A 21,480-nucleotide genomic window follows, 5' to 3' on the forward strand; every position below is an offset into this window, starting at 1 on the left:
CTGTATAATACACTGCTATAAAGATTGTAGAAGGGGGTGAGATTTTACACTAGACACTAACAATGAAGCCTGCCATGATTTTTATAGATGGTGGCAGAACATACAAGATTCCTGGGCCAGAGACATAGAACTGTATTACTCCTGGCCGAGTGGGAAACACAGTGTGGTTAGGATGGGAGAGCTGGCAAACCTGCTTTACCTTTTTCCCAAAAGGAGACATTATCTTAAATAACCTAGCAGAGAAATGTATCTGCCTCTATGTTGGAAAGAGACACTGTCTCTTTCTTTTAAGGTTGTTTTCTTATGAAACTTGGAAAAGATATTTGAGAACAAAAGCTGTCAGCAGCTTTTTACAAGATGTGTAGGATCACAAAAGACCTGTGGAGAATTGTTTCCCCACCAGCTTCTTACAACATTACAAGTGCCAAAACTTGCATGCTACCTTGAGATTTGTCATCCTGACTACTTTTCTCTTAGTCATTGTGTCTTAATCTCTGACCACTTCCCTGATTCTGTGGAGCTTCCAAATCCAGGATTCTGTACCTGTTATTTTATAATAAAATTTAATTAAAATTATATTAAAATACAACTGACCTGCATCTTATAGAAATGTGATGAAGCAGAAGTTTGATTTAAATAGCTTCTCCTTTAATATTTTGGGGTGGAATATGCTTTATTTTCTTGCCTTAAGGAAGGGCTGTGAAAAGTAATTTATTTTAGTGTGTTAATAATTGATAATGGATTGAATTAATTACCCCTGCAAGGACATTTGTGTTTCAGCAAGGGTATAGTCATAACCAAAGGAACTGTCATTATTTGTACTAGCAATAAAGGTTAATGAAAAACTTGTTATCTTTTCAGAAAGATAGATGAGATGGATAGGTCACAAAATGCTCTTTCTGATCCATCTATCTGTGGGACTCCATCTAATTTAAAGTTAATTTTTAAAAAAAGATTTTATTTATTTATTTATTTGACAAAGACCACATCTAGGCAGAGAGCAAGCCAGAGAGAGAGAGAGAGAGAAACAGGTTCCCCACTGAGCAAAAAGCCTGATGCGGGGCTCAATCCCAGGACCCTGAGATCATGACCCAAGCTAAAGGCAGTGGCTTAACCCACTGAGCCACCCAGGCACCCTTAGACTCCATTTAATTTAGAAAAGGACTTCATCATGTGAGTATAGTATGCCACCTTAGCTGCCTAAAGCAGACCCGGTGACCCAGACCTGTTTTGTCCAGGGCAGCTCTGCTTTCTTTGTTATGTGGTGGATCTCCACTAAAGATTTCTTCGAATTAAGAGCTTTCCAGCTCAAAAAACATTTGAAGGTGACTGGTCTAATTTATTGATGATTTGGAGCTGTCCATACCTGAGTTCTTGCCCCTTCCCTTTTAAACATCCCTGAGGTGAGGAAGCAGTATTTGGAACAGATTATTTCTACCTTTGTTTCCTATTAACCACAGGACTAAGTTTTTAAATCTAAACCTATCTCATTAATATCTGGAAAAAATATATTAGTTAATGGTGATACAGCAGCTCTATATTCTAGAGAACAAATGTTTGATGGAATGTGTAAAAACATTTAAAATTATTCCGATCAGCTGGCGAAAACATGTCTTTGAATTTACTTAAGGGGCATTTATTGCTAATTTCTATTATACATATTCACAGAAGACACATTTTCTGTTATATTTGATGTGACAGAATGCAGTGTCCATGAGTACTGGAAACTTGCAGTAATCTAAGAACGTGACTTTGGAGTTGTAGAGTCAAGTAGGATGTGCATAATTGGTGGAAATTTGCATTATGACTTTCCAGAAAAATTGGTTCTTCCTTCTATGATTGTATTCCCAAAATATCCAATTATTTCAACTCAACGAGGTATACCAAAGACCTCTGTTCCAGTGACTCAATCATTAAAACTGCAGGACAGAAAGAAACTTAATTGTAAGATCCAGTAGAGTTACTATTTCTCAGAATTTTTTAAAAAAAATGTTTTTTCCTTGGGGTATTATTTTTCATATGGAAAAAGGAAAAGGCATTAAAAAAAGAATAGTCTGGGCGCCTGGGTGGCTCAGTGGGTTAAGCCGCTGCTTTCGGCTCAGGTCATGATCTCAGGGTCCTGGGATCGAGTCCCGCATCAGGCTCTCTGCTCAGCAGGGAGCCTGCTTCTCTCTCTCTCTGCTTGCCTCTCCATCTACTTGTGATCTCTCTCTGTCAAATAAATAAATAAAATCTTTAAAAAAAATAAAAAATAAAAAATAAAAAAATAAAAAAAGAACAGGCTTTCCTTTTTCTCTCCCCTCCCTCAAGTAATCATTTTTAAAGTTTAAATCTAACTTTAATTTTAAGTTGTTTATTACTCTTAAAGAGAAAGGAACTTTTAATAATTCAGTGTCCATGTTTTTGATATCTGTACAAATAGAAGCAAAATATTCCTAGTCTATAGTAAATTCTTCCAGGTCAGGCCCCTTACCTTCAGGACATGTTTGCCTTTAGTCTGCATGATCATTTGCTAAACATGGAGTGATAATCTGTCTACTCTGGTTGACAGCATTGAGTCCCATCTTGGGCTAGGCTGCCTCCCCCCAAGAGTTACATAAATAAATTCCTATCACTTCTTCTACTGCCTACTAAACCTAGGAAATCAATATGCTTCTCTGTGCATGTGGGCTCCCAGGAAGACTTCCCATAAAAACTGCCAAATAAATACTGCTCGATAACTAAGCTAGTCCCAGTTTCAAGCATGTGAACTTGCTGTTCTGGACCACACCATAAATGCAAAATGTTACTACAAATTTAATGTGGATATTTAAAAAAACCTACATACTCACAAGAATTCTTATAGATGGTCTCCATTCTCTAAAAAGTAAATAACATTTTACTTTTGTCTCATTAAGTCTTTTTTTTTTAAAGATTTTATTTATTTATTTGACAGACAGAGATCTCAAGCAGGCAGAGAGGCAGACAGAGAGAGGAGGAAGCAGGCCCCCCGCTGAGCAGAGAGCCCAATGCGGGGCTCGATCCCAGAACCCTGGGATCGTGACCCGAGCCAAAGGCAGAGGCTTTAACCCACTGAGCCACCCAGGCACCCCGTCTCATTGAGTCTTCTGACAACTTATTCTGCATATCTTTATAGTTGTTTGAAGAGCAAACAGCTATAGTGAATTTATTTTAATTTTTTATTTCCTTTTATTGTCTATTTTAGCCTTATATAGTGTTGAAGTTATCAACTTATGAAGATATGCAACTCTTCAGTCAGTTTTGGCATTTATATCTATCTAAAATTGTCTTTTACATCTATGCTTTAAAATTTACTAGTTTAAAATTTATATATACAAATATGTTCATTAAAAAATAACTTCACAATTTATTTTTTTTTGTTTTGTTTTTTTTTTTCCAATTTATTTATTTTCAGAAAAACAGTATTCATTATTTTTTCACCACACCCAGTGCTCCATGCAAGCTGTGCCCTCTATAATACCCACCACCTGGTACCCCAACCTCCCACCCCCCGCCACTTCAAACCCCTCAGATTGTTTTTCAGAGTCCATAGTCTCTCATGGTTCATCTCCCCTTCCAATTTACCCAAAAGCACATACCCTCCCCAATGTCCATAACCCTACCCCCCTTCTCCCAACCCCCCTCCCCCCAGCAACCCACAGTTTGTTTCGTGAGATTAAGAATCCATGAAACAAGATGGGATAGGGAGGGAGACAAACCATAAGTAACTTCACAATTTATAATTGTTCATTTGGGTTCCCTATTTTTTATCAGGACTTTGCCAAAAAGTTAACTATTATTTTTTTAGATACTATGGATGATTGCTTTTTCCTAGTTGATTAATATGTTTCTGTTCTTTTTTAAAATTTTGCACTAATTAATTTAAAAACTGTGAAGTCCAGACTTGGAAGAAAATTTGTAGCTTTAAATTCATGTTAGAAAAAAGTAAATACTGGAACTGAGTTAGATATTTGTTTTATAGAGAAAGAAAGCAAACAGAAATTAAAATTAAAGATAAAGATGGTGGCTAATGATACCGAAAACAAAAAAAGAATGGGTAAGTCAATTACAAAATTGATTTTTCAACATGACTAAGACAATTAAGAAAAATAAAACTAAAATCAAGATATTTAAAAGATACATTACTACCTATCACACATACTTAAAAAATGAGAAGATATCATGAATAACTTCCTGTTGATAATTTTAAAAAAATGGGCATGTACCAACAACTCCTAGGAAAATACAGCTTATCAAAGTTACATGAAGAAAATTTAAATCTAATATTCCTGTAACTATGAAAGAAACATCCATAATCTCTAACTCTCCCTCAAAGGAAACTCTGGATTAAGGCAACTATTCTGAATAAATGAATGAGTAAGTAATACCAATGTTTCATAGACTATTACAGAGAATAAAACTTTAACACAAACTTTTCAGGTCAGCACAAACCTGAAAACTAAATTCAATTCAATACTAGAAAGATGTAAATACTTCCCAAGTTACTCTATTTATTCAATGTAATCACAGCTTTCCAAACTTTACTACATTCTTATTATAGAACTTGACAAGTGACATTAACTTGATACGAAACTTTTGAAGGCCAAAGAGACATGGGGCAAATGGAAGATAAGGAAGATATGCTTTACTGCATATCCAAAGTTTTGATAAAGTAGGATTTGGGGTCCTAAAAAGAAGAAATAAACTAGTGGAACTCAAAAGAGTTTAGATGAAGCCCAGGACATGATTTTTTTTTAAATTTTTTTTTAAAGATTTTATTCATTTATTTGACAGAAAGAGATCACAAGCAGGCAGAGAGGCAGGTAGAGAGAGAGAGGGGGAAGCAGGCTCCCCGCTGAGCAGAGAACCCGACTCAGGGCTCGATCCCAGGACCCTGGGATCACGACCCGAGCCGAAGGCAGAGGCTTTAACCCATTGAGCCAACCCAGGTGCCCCCCCCAGGACATGATTTAAAGGGGAAAAAAATAAATGGTATTACAAAACATTGGGAAAGAATTGTCCTTTTCAGTAAATGGTGCTAGATCAATTGCATAACCTTGTGGAAGAAAATAAAGCTTGGTGTTCACCTTATATCACACACAAAATTCAATCACAAAAGAAATCAATAGGTAAAATGCAAAATAATTAAATTCCAGAAGTTAATACAGGTGAATATCTTCTGGTCTGGCGATAGGCCAAGATTTAATCAACAGGACATTCAAAAATAAGCACTAAATATAAAGGTAAAAACTGATAAATTGGGCGCCTGGGTGGCTCAGTGGGTTAAGCCGCTGCCTTCGGCTCAGGTCATGATCTCAGGGTCCTGGGATCGAGTCCCACATCGGGCTCTCTGCTCAGCAGGGAGCCTGCTTCCTCCTCTCTCCCTCTCTGCCTACTTGTGATCTCTCTCTGTCAAATAAATAAATAAAATCTAAAAAAAAAAAAAAAAAGAAAACTGATAAATTGATCTATGTGTCAGAGCTATATCCCAAACCATTTGGAATTGCATTCTGTTTACTAATCAAAAAGTAGAAACAACCCAAATTCCCCTTAGCAGTAGGATGGGTACATAAACTGCATTTTATTAACAGAATGGAATACTATGCATCGTTAAAAATCAACAAACTGCTCCATACAACAGAAATGGATCTCACAGATAAAAATTTGAGGCAAGAAGCCAGACCCAAATCTTATATGATTTCATTTACATAAAACAAAATGAAAATCTAAACAGTGGTACAGTGGTGTTTAGAGAACTTAAAGCTCTAAATAAATGCAAAGGAATAAATGTCAAAATATAAGTAACATTACTTGAGATTTTGAGAGGGGCTATGGTACATGGAATACATTCAACCTCTTGACCTAAGTGTCTCAGTTAACCTCATGTTCACTTTTTTTTTTTTTTTTTAAGATTTATTTATTTATTTGACAGAGATCACAAGTAGGCAAAGAGCCAGGCAGAGAGAGAGGGGGAAGCAGGCTCCCTGCTGAGAGGGATCCCAGAACCCTGGTACCATGACTGGAGCCGAAGGCAGAGACTTTAACCCACTGAGCCACCCAGGCACCCCAGCATGTTCACTTTGATATATTTCATTAGGCTATAGAATTCTGTGTTCTTAATACATTCTATTACAACCAACATGTAATGAGTTAAACAAAGAGAGCAGGAACAATGAGACGAGAGGACAGAGAGGGGAGAGTCTCCATGTTGTACTCAGGGTATTAGATAGTATTTCTGAAAAACTCCTCTGAAATACATATGGTGTATTAATTTTGGTATATTAGTCCTAACTAAACCCTAGTTCATCTTTACCAGTATTCAGAAAACTCTAAAATCTGGATTACTAATGTTCTGTGTTACCAACTAAAGTCACAAAAAGGACACAGGTCATCAACCTCAAACATGATATTTGCAGTTTTGTCTGGCTAGAGGCCTATTTCAATCTAGAGAAGTCCATGTTCCCTTGTTTGCTTCCCAAAGAACTCTTTTCAAAACAGTCCTGAAGATATGAGTTAAAATGTTACCAAGAAGCACACGTGTCATCTTTGTTAAGTATAACAAAGGAGAAAACTTCTGTCCAGTCTGTCCCTATCTCTAGACACAAATGAAATGATCTGATGACTACTTGATAGTATTTTGAGTGTTAATGTTTGACTTCATTATAATATCTCGTTATTGGATCCACAACAATTACCTGAGATTTGGCACTTAATGACAATTTAATATCTTATTCTACTTATTTTAAAGCCCATTTTAGATGAAAATCCTTCCTTGAAGGAAGTAGCACTTAAATCAAAGTCTGTTATATAAATGGATAAAAATTATGCTATTCTAGAGTTCATGTTGAAGGGCATGAGCCATAGTCAGAATCTTGAGCTTGGCCTCCGTGATACCAAACACATTCTGACAATTCCATTCGTGTGTTCTGTATGCTAATAGAAATTCCAGTATTTGAATAAAAATTTATATAATTAGTGTAGGTAATAATTCACTTGGAAATAAAAATTTACAGTTTTTAATGACCCACTCAGTTTTCTGATTGTGATAAATGACTTACTCAGCTTCACATTTATCAGGTGACCCTCATGAAATTTCAACCGGTTTTTAAGGATGCCAAGTTAGCAGCTTCATTCAAAAATAGTGACTTTTAAAATTGGAAAACTTGAGCTTTCTAAAACTCAGTAACAAGAGGAAAGATCTTCACTGGAAGGGGAAGTTTAATGGTTATTTGATTAAGGCGCATCCAAAAATAGCAAAACATACTAATTTGTATTCCGTTCTCATGAATACGACAGCAAACAAATTCTGGTGGAGAGTTTCTAAGATCCTAAAAATCTTGCATTGCATTGAAAACTATTTTTTATCTTGATTTTTTTTTAAAGCTGCCTTCACTCTTATTATTTATGTTTTCTTTATGCACTTGAGTGGCACGAGGTGTTCTGTACTATACAAAGCTGGGTGAGCATTCTGGGCAGGCCACTGATGAAGATTCCCGGAATTTTACTATGTTACTATTTAGCTCTCCCTCCTAATTTAAAGCAATACTTTCTCTACAACCAGGGGAAAAGTGTTGAAAGGTCAAGGAAAGGGTGTGAAACCTACCTGTAATAAAATTCACACTAGCATTTTGCAACATATTTAGACATGCTTAAAAATAGTTCACCTATTCTTTCTCTATGGTGATCACAGTCTTGTCTCTTCTGGCATAATGAAACTAATTTGGCAAAAACAAGAGAGCTGGTTGATCCTTTTTGTATCCCTGATTGAAGAGTAAACAGGGAGGCTGGGTTTCTCTCAGAATTCTTCATTTTTCCAACTGTGGAGGAAGAAGAAAAGAAGACAAATCGCTGTATTTCCAAATTTGTATTAATCTCTGTAGTCCAAATACAATACAGGTCAGGGATCGTGAATATGATGTTTGTCTTTGAGAGCATGTCTTTGTTCTGCTAATCAGCTTGTCTATAGACTTGTTCTACTAATTAATTCTTTTCTAATTTTTCTACTAATTAATTTTACTAATTAGTAATAGATTAATAGACTTGTTCTACTAATTGTCCTAACCTACTAGATTATTCTACTAATCAGCTTGTACCATTTGTACAATACACATGTTCCTGTGACAGGTATGAGTTTCTATATCTCATCAATTCCATCTTCATATACTGCCTTTCACAGTCTCAAGAATCTTCAGGAAATTTTCAAAAAAGAACTTCAGAAAGGTCTGCCATCATGTAGCTTACTTTTTTTCCACTTGGTAATGTACTGAAAACAGTTGTGCCACTCTCGATATCTGTGAGTACTTAATAACATTAGTTATTTTTCTAAGCTTTATTTTTCCTGCTCTTAAATCTCAAACATGGGAAAACCCACTCCATGGCATATCGAATATATTATAAAGATATGAAGATGTATTTATTCCAAAGTCATAGTTTTCTTCTTTTTCTTATAATCCTATTTCAATATTAGCTATTTAAAAACACTTATCCTTGAGCTCACGTTCTTAAATTTCATTCTTAAATTTCAGAATTTCATTCTGCATGTACAGATGAGAATTCCTAATGGGAAGAACCTTTAAAACAAAACAACAGAAATATCAGCAAACAAAAGTCTGCAATTAAATCAGCTCACACCATGGGTCTGTGGCTTCACATACGGATGAGCCGCTGACCAAGAACCCAAGGGTTCAGGTGACATTCACCCAGTAGATGATCATGCAAGGGATGGAGATATTAAGGTCTATGGCTGCTACTGTATGGCCTTTAAAAATGCAGTTAAATGCATGCATCACTCTTTTGTTTAATATGAGAATTACATGGACAACATAAAAGAGAAGCAACCTTTTTTTATTTATTATTTTGCTCTTTGAAAAGCTTGAAGAAAGTAAAACACCTTTTTAAAATTCCTCCATAGATGGAAATAGTTCTCATCTGTGGAATGATGTTTAAGCTTCACATCACCTATGTGAATTCTTCTTACTTCTCTTTTATCTGTTTCAGTATGCTTCCCTGACATTTATAGACCAGCAAATAGACTCCCTGTTGGCTAATTTAACATCTGCAGATTGTGTTGCTTAGGAGCATAAAATCTGAATAACTTAGATGTCCTAAAATTCAAGAAAGCTTGGCCTAGCTCTGAGACCTCTCTCCTAGCCAGGAACACTCAGAGTGAATTGGGAACCAAATGAGTGAAATAGAGTGACTGTCTGCATGTGACAGTTTCCAGAGATGATCTCCTTAATAATTTACTGATGTATTTCTAGAATTAAAAGACATTTCACATGCAAAGCATTCCTCCCTTCTTCTACTTTAATCTCCCTAACTCAGTGTAGATTCATTAAGCACTATAAATGAGCACTTAGGAAAGTCTTTTGTGTGACTGGGAGCTCACAAGATATTATGAGAAGTAAAATGAACAAAATATTCCAGAAAGTTGGTAATCTAATAGAAGTCCTAAAGTTTATATGCTAAACCACCATTAAAAGGTTCTATGTAAGCAAGTACATCCTATCAAGGTACAAGTGCCTGAGCGTAAGAGTAAAGGAACATTCAAAGTGAAATAAAATTACTCAAATAAGTCTTCTTAGAGAAATCCATTCTTAAGCCAAGCATGAGAAGAAAGTGATCAGCAGAAATTGGGAAAGGAAATTGCCTACCTTCTAGTCAGCACTGACAAGGTAAAACACCTTGTTAAATGGCCTCATGGCTTCATTTATTTTGCCTTTTAATAATAACCACATTTGGTTATTTTTGTTTATGAAATGATTAAACTGCCATCTCCATTAAAACCATATATATATATATATATATATATATATATTTTACACAAAACTGTCATTATTTGTGTAAGATTGTATTCTCAGAAATTGGCATTGCCTATATCTGGATTGGCCAATCAGTAGGCATTTGTTGAATTGTTTAATAACGGTTAGAGATGGAGGGAATGGTGCCTGGGTGGCTCAGTGGGTTAAGCCTCTGCCTTCAGCTTAGGTCATGGTTTCAGGGTCTTGGATCGAGCCCTCTGTGGGGCTCTCTGCTCAGCAGGGAGCCTGCTTCCCCCTTTCTCTCTGCCTACTTCTCTGCCTACTTGTGATCTCTCTCTCTCTCTGTCAAATAAATAAATAAAACCTTAAAAAAATATAACGGCTAGAGATGGAAACAAGTAAGTCATAAATAAGATTCACTTTATCAGGAAAAACTGCCCTCCCATTGCAGAAGTGTCATTATCTTCCAGATTGGACTCACAAATGAAACCTTGTTCTCCAGTTCAGATATATTAATGCTTCCTCCTCCCTGAGGAATTTGAGGTAAACCAGTTAAAGTTTCTTTATGTTGATACAAATTGTTTTTGTCATAGAGGTGAACTCAGAAAAACATCATTTTTTAATTATGAGCCCATAGCTAAAATTTAAAAGAAATCAGAAATCGCGGGGCGCCTGGGTGGCTCAGTGGGTTAAGCCGCTGCCTTCGGCTCAGGTCATGATCTCAGGGTCTTGGGATCGAGTCCCGCATCGGGCTCTCTGCTCAGCAGGGAGCCTGCTTCCCTTCCTCTCTCTCTGCCTGCCTCTCTACCTACTTGTGATCTCTCTCTGTCAAATAAATAAATAAAATCTTTAAAAAAAAAAAAAAGAAAAAATCAGAAATCGCATTGCTGGCACCTATCATTCCTAATGAATCACCAACAACACAGAAACATTCCAGTTATGACAGATAACACCGGCAGACAAACTGAGTTTAAAGAACTCAAGTGACCAGCAAAAGCAAGCAAGACTGCAGAATAGGGAATCCTCCTTGCTGGTAGACTAGAGAAAATAATATTTCTAAATTAATAACTGCTATCAAATTCAAATGCAGCTCTTGAGTAGCTGGGAAGTGTTAATAAAACCCATTTTTGCTTTTTCAAGATATGGATGTTACTACACTTATAGAGAACCCATTCTTTTTTTTACCATGGACTTGAAACTTTTACATTCAATGTGATATAGCAGAGGTAAGCACAGGGTCATGTCTGGACCTGGATGGTCACTTTGGTATTCACAGAGGTGCTGACAATTGAACTGAGTTTTAGGAAGGTGTAAGACTTAGAGTAAGGTATAGGTGAGGTCATCCAGACAAAAGAAACATCATGAGCAACACATATGTTTTAAGTAGGGTATAGACTTGATCTGATTGAGTTATAAATGGTTCGCTTTGACAGCAGTGGTGAGGGTTAAGAGGTAAGGCAGAGAAATTAGGATGAATTTTTACAAACTGATTATATCTGTAGAAATAGTGCCAAAATGAAGAGATTACCAGAATACTGTCCGTTCCTCATAACTCTGATGTTCCTTTCCCGTCACTGACACATGAAAGGATAACCATAGTCCTGACCTCTAAAATACCTTGTTTTTTGGTTTTGTTTTTTTATTTGTTTTGCATTATATGTGAATGAGATAAACAATGTACTCTTTGGGTCATTTTTCATTCAGTGTCATTACATTTATGGGTTTCAGCTATGTTGTGACATGATTTAGATATTTCATCTTATTTTTTTTCCAATTTATTTATTTTCAGAAAAACAGTATTCATTATTTTTTCACCACACCCAGTGCTCCATGCAAGCTGTGCCCTCTATAATACCCACCACCTGGTACCCCAACCTCCCACCCCCCCGCCACTTCAAACCCCTCAGATTGTTTTTCAGAGTCCATAGTCTCTCATGGTTCATCTCCCCTTCCAATTTACCCAAAAGCACATACCCTCCCCAATGTCCATAACCCTACCCCCCTTCTCCCAACCCCCCTCCCCCCAGCAACCCACAGTTTGTTTCGTGAGATTAAGAGTCACTTATGGTTTGTCTCCCTCCCTATCCCATCTTGTTTCATGGATTCTTCTCCTACCCACTTAAGATATTTCATCTTATTGCCATGTAATTGGAGTGACTATACCACCATTTATTTATCCGTTTAATTGCTGAAAGCTTTTTGATTAGTTTCTAAGGTTTTGCCTACTTCAAATAGTGTTTTTGCTTGTGCGCCTGGATGGCTCAGTGGGTTAACTGTCCAACACCTATTGATTTCGGCTTAGGTCATGATCTCATGGTTCGGCTGCCTCCCCACTCATGGGGCATCTGCTTGAGATTTTTCTCTCCCTCCTCTCTCTCCCTCTGCCACCACTCCCTGCTCATGCACTCTGCTCTCTTTCTCAAATAAATAAACCTTTAAAAAACAAACAAACAAATATTGCTATTACAATGAACATTCTAGTACATATTTTTGGATGGAATTTTGTGTGCATTTCTTTTAGGGATGACTATAGGAGTAGAAATCTAAGCACATGAAATGCATTTCCAGTTTTAGTAGAGATTGCAAAAACATATTTTCAAAGAAGTACCAACTTACACTTTCTTCAGCAATACAAGAGGGTTATCATGCTCTATATTTTCTCTAAAACTTAGTATTTTTGTCATTATTGATCTTCACAAATCTGGTGGATCTGTGGTTAGTACATCATGGTGGTTTTAACTGACATTTATCAACTGAACCAAAAACACTGCAGTTTCTGTTGTGTGTGTTTATACATAGTCTCTTCTACATTCTCTTTATACGTGTTTTCTCAGAAATATTGGGAATATACTTCTTTACTTTATCCATTGGCTTTTTAACTCTCTCTGAATAGTTGATAAACAAAGTTCTTACTTCTACTATAATCCCTTAATGGTTAACACATTTTGCATCCAGTACAGAAAATTTGATCTTCTCTAGTGTCATCAAAGTGCAGCTTTCGTCTCCAAAAGTTGCATTTCATGCATGCATGATATATATTTAAAAACAGGGTGTCAGACCTTGGAGTTCACTATGTTGTCTTAACGCACCTTGGTTCACAGTTTAGAAACTACAGAGAGTGCGAATTCATGTTTCTTCTGTCTTCTTTAGCCTGTGTTACTTTGAAGGAGTTTTCCAATATATCAATTAGCAAATAAAGATATCAATAATTACTTCAGATGATCTCCTCTTCAGACCTGTCATCATATTCCCTATTTAATTTGATAATTATAGCTTATTATTTTTCCTTTGCATCTTTTATTTTTCTTGAACAAATGATTAAGGGGCATATTTAATTAGTACATTGTACTATTTAAAAAGTAAGGTTTGTCTTGTTTAAATTTCACAGCATACCTTTTTTATTTAATTTTTTAAAAAATACTCAACCTTTTGTTTTTAGTTATTTTTACTATGTTCGACTAGCCCAAATATGGGTCATCATAGGTATTTTTTACAGTGTTCAATGATTCCTTCATTACCTATAATACCTAGTCCTTAATGCCACATGTGACTTTTAAAACTAGGACAAAAAAATTTAAACTTCTTACTTTTAGGAATCATAAGTAGATTTAGTCATCCTAGTATTTCTTATGACTTATTTTTCATTTCTGAAGTGTGTTTTTCATTTATTAACTTTCTTATTCTCACCTCATTTCTGAGATTTTCATCTTAAAATAGTAAATAATTACTTTTATCTGCTTTGAGTGTGAACCTGTCAGATTTTAATTGTAGGTAAGGTGTTACTTTGCTCTTTCCTCTGTGATAGCTTCATATGGTGTTTGACCTCTATGTTGAGTTGTTCATTTGGTATGAGATTAGTTGTCTGAAAGCCTGAAGAATGAGAGAGAAATTGGGGTAATTTGGGTAACTCAACAAATTAAAGGAATAAAGATGTTCATAATAGTTACTTATTTTTTATATTCTTGGAATTTTAGTGGTAAGACCTTTTTACATTCTCACTATAGCTGTTTGTCTTTTCTTTGTATCCGTGTTCCTCTCTCTCCCCTGGTGTCACTGTTTATAGGTTGTTACAATTTTCTTGATTGTTTCAAAGGACAAACTTCTGAACTTTTGGCTTTGTTAATTTACTGTTTATTTGCTACATCGTTCCTTACTGAATTATTTCCCTTCTTTTCCATCCTTGTCATTTAATTTGTTCTTCTCTAACTTTATAAGATGAACATTTAGGTAATTAATCTTAGGCCTTTCCTATTTTTTATCGTAGGACTGTAAGACTGTTTTTCTCTCTAAGCATAATAAATGCCTTCTGAAAATATTGGTATGTAATATGTTCATCATAATTTATTTAAAATCACTTGTAATTTTCTAAGTTGATGTGTGAATTCTTCTTTTTTGACCTATGTGTTATTAAAAAGCAAGTTGTTGTTATTTTTAAATACTTAGGATTTTCTCACATATCTAATTTTACTGATTCTAATTTGCTTCTGTTTTATCAGAGGACATAGACTGAAAGCATGCTCTCCTTTGAAACTGAAGGACAGTGCTCGCTTTGGCAGCACATATACTAAAATTGGAATGAAACTGAAGGACATTTGTTTTCTGGCCTAGGTCAGTGTCTACATTGGCAAATGTTTCATGTGTTCAAGAGAACTTGTATTGTCTAGGTATCAGATGTAGTTTTCTAGGAATACCATTTGGGATACAGTAGTCAATAGTGATATTCAGATCTTCCATATCTCTATTGCTATTTAACCTAGTTGGTCTGTCAATTACTGAGTGGTGTTAAAGATCATAATTATGATTACGGAATCGCCTGGTGGTTTTGCCAAATCATACTTCAGCTATTTTGTAGTTCCGTTATTTGGGGAATACATAGTTATCAGTGTTAAGTTTTCTGATATATTGAGCCTGGAATCATTATGAATTGTCACTTCTGCCCTCTGGTAATATTCCTTGTCTCACTATCTATTTGTTCTTGTACTTAGACAATTATTCTAGTCATTCTAGCTTTATTACCATTCAAGATGCATAATATATAATTTTGCTTCCTTTTAGTTTTAGTGTCTTTGTGCTTTTCAATTTAATGTATCTTTGGTAAAGCATGTACTTGAGTTTAGATCTCAGTCTTCTGAGAATTTAGTCTTCTTACTTGTACTGCAGTGATTTAAATGTTTGAATTTTTATTTATTTTATGATTTTTATTAATAGGCCATATTTTTAGAGCAGATTTTTAAAAACATTATATTTATTTATTTATTTGAAAGAGAACTGGGGAGGGGCAGAGGAGGAGAGAGAGAGAATCACAAGCAGGCTCCATACCCCCATGCACAGCCCAATGTGGAGCTCAATCTCACAACTCCGAGACCATGACCTGAGTCGATATCAAGAATCAGAAACTTAACAGACTGAGCCACCCAGGCGCCCGTAGAACAGTTTTAATTTCACCAAAAAGGGAGCTGGAAGTACAGTGAGTTCCTTTTATACCCTTCACTCCTCTGTATATGTAGTTTCCCACTGTTAGTATCTTGCATTAGTGAGATAGAGCTGTTAAAAGGATGGGCCAATCCCGTTACATTATTACTAACCAAAGTTCTTAATTTACCTTCTTCCTATTGTCAGTTCTATTGCTTTTGACAAGTGCAGAACTACATGTATCCACTGTTACAGTAACATACATGTACTTTGCCCTAACAGTGCCATTTTCTGCCTATTTTTTCCATCTGTCCCTCCCCTTAACCCCCTAGCCACTGTTAAGCCTTTTTTTTACTACCTCCACTGATTTATTTTTTTCCAGAATGTCATACAGTATATAAACCTCTCAGATTGGCTTTTCTTTCTTTTCTTTTTTTTTTACTTAGCAGTATATATTTAAGTTTGTCCCATGTCATTTCATGGTTGGTTAGCTCATTTCTGTTTAGCCTTGAACATTATTCCATCACCTGGATGTGTCACAGTTTATTTATTTACCTGTTGAAGGACATCTTGGTTGCTTCCAAGTTTTGACATTTAAAAATGAAGCTGCTATAAACATTCCTATGTGAGATTTTGTGTGAGATTTTATGTGATATTTGTCTTCCAAATTTGTCCTGTATGCAAGTTTTTAGTTTATTTAGGTAAATGCCATGAAGTGCACGTGTTGGACTGTGTGCTAAGTTTTCTAAGAAACTGTCAAACTGTCTTTCAAAATGACTATATAGTTTTGCATTCCATCAACAGTCAGTGTGAGTTCTTATTGATCTTTACCCTCACCAGCATTTGGTGCTGTCAGTGTCTTGGATGTTTGGTGCTCTAAAAAGCTGTGGAGTGGGATCTCATTATTTTGTTCCTTTGTTTGGAGAGAGCGCATATCTGCACATGTTGCACAGAGTAGGGGCAGAGGAAAAGAGAGGCTCTTAAGCAGGCTCCCTGTGGAGCACAAAGTCCGCATGGGACTTCATCCCACAAACCTGGGATCATGACCCGATTCAAAATCAAGAGTCCGAGATTTTCACTTTAAAAAAGTAAATAATTACTTTTAACTGCTTTTAACCAACTGAGCCACCCAGGCATTTGTCTCATTGCTTTAATTAGCAATTCCCTGGTAACTTAAGATGCTGAACATCTTTTCAAGTGCTTCCTTGCTATCTGTGTATCTTCTTTCGTGAGGGATCTATTCATATTTTATCCAAGTTTAGGTTATTTATTTTCTTAATATTGAATTTTAGGAATTCTTTATATATTGGATACCATTCTTTCACCATATGTGTTTGCACATATTGTCTACTGGTCTTTGCCTTTTCATTTGCATGACAGTATCTGTCCTTTTTTTTTAAGATTTTATTTTATTTATTTGACAGAGAGAGAGAGAGAGAGTGAGAGAGATGCTGAGGTGGGAACACATGCAGGTGGAGTGGGAGTGGGATGCAGAGAGAAAAGCAAACCTCCTGCCAAGCAGGGAGCCCAATGCAGGGCTGGATCCCAGCACCCTGGGATCATGACCAAAGCTAAAGGCAGACATTTAGCCACCCAGGCACCCCTGCATTACAGTGTCTTTCACAGAGAATACATCTTTAATTTTAGTGAATTCTAACATTTTTTTCATGTATCACTCATTTTAGGATGTAACAAAAAATTATCATCAAACTCAAGATCATCTAGATTTTTTTCTGTTGTTGTTGTTGTTTTCCCCGAAGTTTTATAGTTTAGTGCTACATATTTTGGTCTGTGATCCATTTTGAGGTAATTTTTCTGAAAGGTGTAAGATCTGGGTCTAGATTCATTTTTTTGCAATTTTGTATTAGAGACTTATCTTACTTCATTGCCTTGCTTCTTTGTCAAGGGTCAATTGAGTATATTTGTGTGAATCTATTTCTGGGCTCTCTCTTCTGTTCCATTCTTGTTCTTGATGTATTTGTTCTTTTACAAACACCACACTGTCTCGGTTACTGTTGCTTTGCATTAAGTCTCAAGTTGGGTAGCATCAGTCTTCCAGTTGTGTTCTTTCCCTCCCCATTGTGTCAGCTATTCTGGGTCTTTTATCTCTTCATACAAACTTAAGAATCAGTATGTCAATAACCATAAAAAACTTGCTGGAATTAGGATTGTGTTGAGTCTGTTTATCAAATTGGGTAAAACTGACATCTTGACAGTGTTGAGCCTTCTCAAACATGAAAATGGAACATCTTCAAATTTCTTTAGTACTTTGATTTCATTCATGAGTTTTACATTTTTCCTCATGTAGCTTTTGTACATTTTTTTTTTTTTTAGATTTTTATGTGTTTCACTTGGGGTATGTTCATGTAAGTGCTACTATATTTTTAATTTCAAATTCTACTTGTTCATTGTTAGTAGTCCTATTCTTTTAATTGCTATCTTTAGAAAAGGTATTTTCTAACAATCTCTTGGATTTCATACTTGTTATCTTCTAGTCTGTTAAGCCCATCTACTGAATTTTTGAAAATGAGAAGTCCCATTTGTTTTTAATTTTTATTTTTTGAGATTTATGTATGCATTTCGTTGCATATTTTAATGTGGATAGAGAGCATGAGCAGAAGGGGCTAAGGGAGAGGGAGAGAGAATCTCAAGTAGAGTCTACTCTGAGCCCAGAGCCCCATGCAGGACTTGATCTCATGACCCTGAGATCATGACCTGAGCTGAAACTAAGAGTGGAATACAACTGACTGTGCCATGCAGGTGCCCCTTAATTTCAGATTTTGAACAACAGATTATGTAGTGTATATTGCACATTTTGAACAATGTATATAGAAGTTCAAGGTCTGTGCTGTCTCTGAAGAAAGATTTTCTTCTAGCATATGGTTAATTTGAATCGACTCAAACTCCAGACTGGATTCCCCTGAAGATAATTGTAACTGATATGTCTGCTGAGATTTTCTAGTTTCTAAAAGCTTCTTTTTCTTTGTTAGATGCCCCCCCTCACCAACCCCTGGCCCTTCCCTGTGGTTGTATAAACTAGTGGTCAGCAAAGGATTTGGATAAATTTTACATGTAGATTTTGGCATTTACCTCACTTGATTTCCTTCTCCTTATGTTCTTCATTTAACTCTAGATTTGTACTCTGCTGCAAACTCTGTGCTCTGACATACTAAGCCAGGAAGGCTATAGCTTTCTGCCTTCCCAAGAAGCACATAGATTTGAGACTATAACTGAATAAAGACTCGCAGATTTGTTACTTTGACAATGTGGTTTCTTCTAATTATAGACTCTTCTTTAGTTTTAGTTTACTTTTGCTTGCTTTTTATTGCCTTTAAGTGGACTTTCCTGAGGGTTTCTCTTGGAACATGAACTTAAATAAACTACACTTTGTTGATAGCGAAGGAGTTCAGGACATGGCATCCTAACACATGTCCCTTTGATACGTAGATTATTTCGAGTTGAAGTCTTTCTCCAAATTCCCCTCATCTGCCTAAAGAGAGATCCTTGAAGGATCTCAATCATGACAAATCCCCTCCCTGGGTGTTTCATCACCCAGAGAAGGTTGACTATTGTCACAGAAAGAAAATGAGAAGTTGACACCAGTTTGGCAGAAACTATCCTATCTCCCATCAATTCTTATAAGGGCCCATTCATCATTGCTCAAAATCATTGGCTCTCCCCTAAGGTGCCTACTCCCCTAAGGTGCCTACTATCTATCCTTAGTGACAGTTTAGGTAGAGAAGGTGGTCAGAGTTACTGGAAGTTTGGTTACATCGCGTCAAGTTTGCTGATTGGGCAAATAAGTCAATACATTGGGAACAGTTGGATTTACACTTAGGTAATGCACTAACAAATGATTCACAAACGTGGCAGGGGCAAAGTCCAGTTTGAACCTTGAGATTTGGGGTTGGAATTGAAAATACAGGTATGAAGTTTTATCATCTTTTTAAATATGCAACTTAACCCCAATTATTCATAGATTACATGTTTCAGGATTCGTTTGCTTACAAGAATTTATTTGTAACCCCCAAATCAATCTAGTCTTTTCATAGTTAATTGCAGACACGAATAGACTTGTAAAAAAAAAAAAAATCAGAGTTGTCTAACTTGCATGTTGCCAGCTGAAGGCAAACAAAGCAATGCTCTTTTTTTTGTTTGCTTGTTTAAATGCCTATAGTGTGAACAAATTTTATTTTTTCAGTCTGCTTAGTGCCATGATTTTCACATTTCTGTACTTGGTCGGGGGGCAAGTTGCTTAAAATGTTGCTTAAAATGGCTCCCCAAGCATAGTGCTAAAGGTCTGTCTAGTGTTCTTCTTTTAAAAAGTTTTAATTAATCAACTTATTAACTTATTTGTACCTAAGAGAGGGAGAAAAAGGGGGCAGAAAGAGAGGGAGAGAAAGAGGGCAGAGAGAGAGAAGAAGAGAAAGGGGCAGAGAGGGAGGGAGAGAGAGAATCTTAAGCAGGCTGCATGCCCCACATAAAGCCTGAAGCAGAGCTCAATCTCACAACCCTGAGATCATGACTTGGGCCAAAATCAAGAGTTGGTCATTAAACCAAATGAGCCACCCAGGTGCCCTTCCGTCTAGTGTTCCTAGTACAAAGTAACTGATGTGCCTTATGGAAAACATACATGTTTTAGATAAGCTTTGTTCATGTTTAACTTACACTGTTACCATGAGTTATATGTTAATGAATTAATAATATATATTTTAAAAATGGGTTTTTGACCAGAAGCACGCAGGGAATGGTCATGTATTGATCAACTGGTGGAAATGTGACCAGAGGCTGCTAGGAAATTAACCCTCTATCCACAGGGACAATGATTCAGTGTTTCCTAATTTCGAACTTGCAATGACTTCATAGAATAAAGTCTATTTTTATGCTATAAATAGTGAGAATCAGGTGTGTGTGTGTGTGTGTGTGTGTGTATTCACAGATGAGTACAGGCTTACTGACAGCCACTTACCATTATTTTTGGCTTCTAAATATCATCTGCACTAACAAGACTTCTTGTCCAGGAATAACTTATACCAGAAAGTGAAAACGTGCTCAAAGAATGGTAAAGACATGTCAAAGTATATAAAGGCCTTCTTCATGGTTCTCTCACTAAGTATTTTCTAGGACAATTTGGCATCAAAATAATTAAACTATCAGATTATCCCCCTTTCATAAAACAGGAACTCATGAGTCCATACTAACACAAATGTATAAGGGAGAAAAGAAAACTCTTCTTTAATAAAATAATAAGGAAGTAATGCTAGGCATTAATAACTGGGAAAATAATGCTGGTGGCTGAAGCTTTGTTAAGGAACAGTATGCTGATGTAATACTGAAATAGCTCTCTTCACAATGATGATTTTTTAAAAATATTTTATTTATTTGACAGAGATCACAAGCAGGCAGAGAGGCAGGCAGAGAGAGGGTGGAGGGAAGCAGGCTTCCCGCTAAGCAGAGAGCCCTATGCGGGGCTCCATCCCAGGACCCTGGGATCATGACCCTAGCCGAAGGCAAAGGCTTTAACCCACTGAGCCACCCAGGTGCCCCAACACAATGATGATATTACCACGGAGAAATCAGAATCTGGTTATGAGGAAACATCCTCCAGACCCAGGTAAGGGATCATTTTATAATGTGAAAACTTGCAAAAGTTCAAGACTGTTAAGGATATAAAAGACAGGACAGATTAAGCAACTCTTTCCGACTGAAGATTTGTGAAACATGAAAATCACAAGAAATTTTCCTGGGTAAGTGGCTGGGCTAGAAATGGAGAAGGCACATTCATGTGATAGCTGGAAAATTACAGTGAAGTCTCTGAACTGGAACATAGCATTGTAGGCATGCTGATTTCCTGAATGGGATGGTTGTATGATGGTACTGCAGAAGACTGTCCTGATTTTTTAGAAGGTGCACACTAGAGTACTTGAACAATGGTAGGGCATTATAATAGAAAAAGATTCTCTTTTCTTTTTTTTTTCTTTCTAACTTTATTTCTTCTATGTTTGTATATTTGTATATATGTAACATATCTTTATAATCTATAATAGCAATATTTCTTAACCATTTCAGGGGAAATTTTTGAAATAATTTTTAGATTTAGCCACATAAGCAATTATTATATTCACAGCTTTTAGTAACTTAATGAGGTCACTAATTTGTAGATATAATACTACAGTAATAATTTTCACTGGTATTTTAAGTAGAGAGTGATATTTTCCTGTGGATGTGCTTATTTCAGCCAATTCATTAGCTTACTCTGTGTAGTTTACCATCCCCATAAACGATATCCACTTTATGTCACAAAGGC

This window comes from Neovison vison, chromosome 8 (assembly GCF_020171115.1).
Source record: "Neovison vison isolate M4711 chromosome 8, ASM_NN_V1, whole genome shotgun sequence".
NCBI lineage: Eukaryota > Metazoa > Chordata > Mammalia > Carnivora > Mustelidae > Neogale > Neogale vison.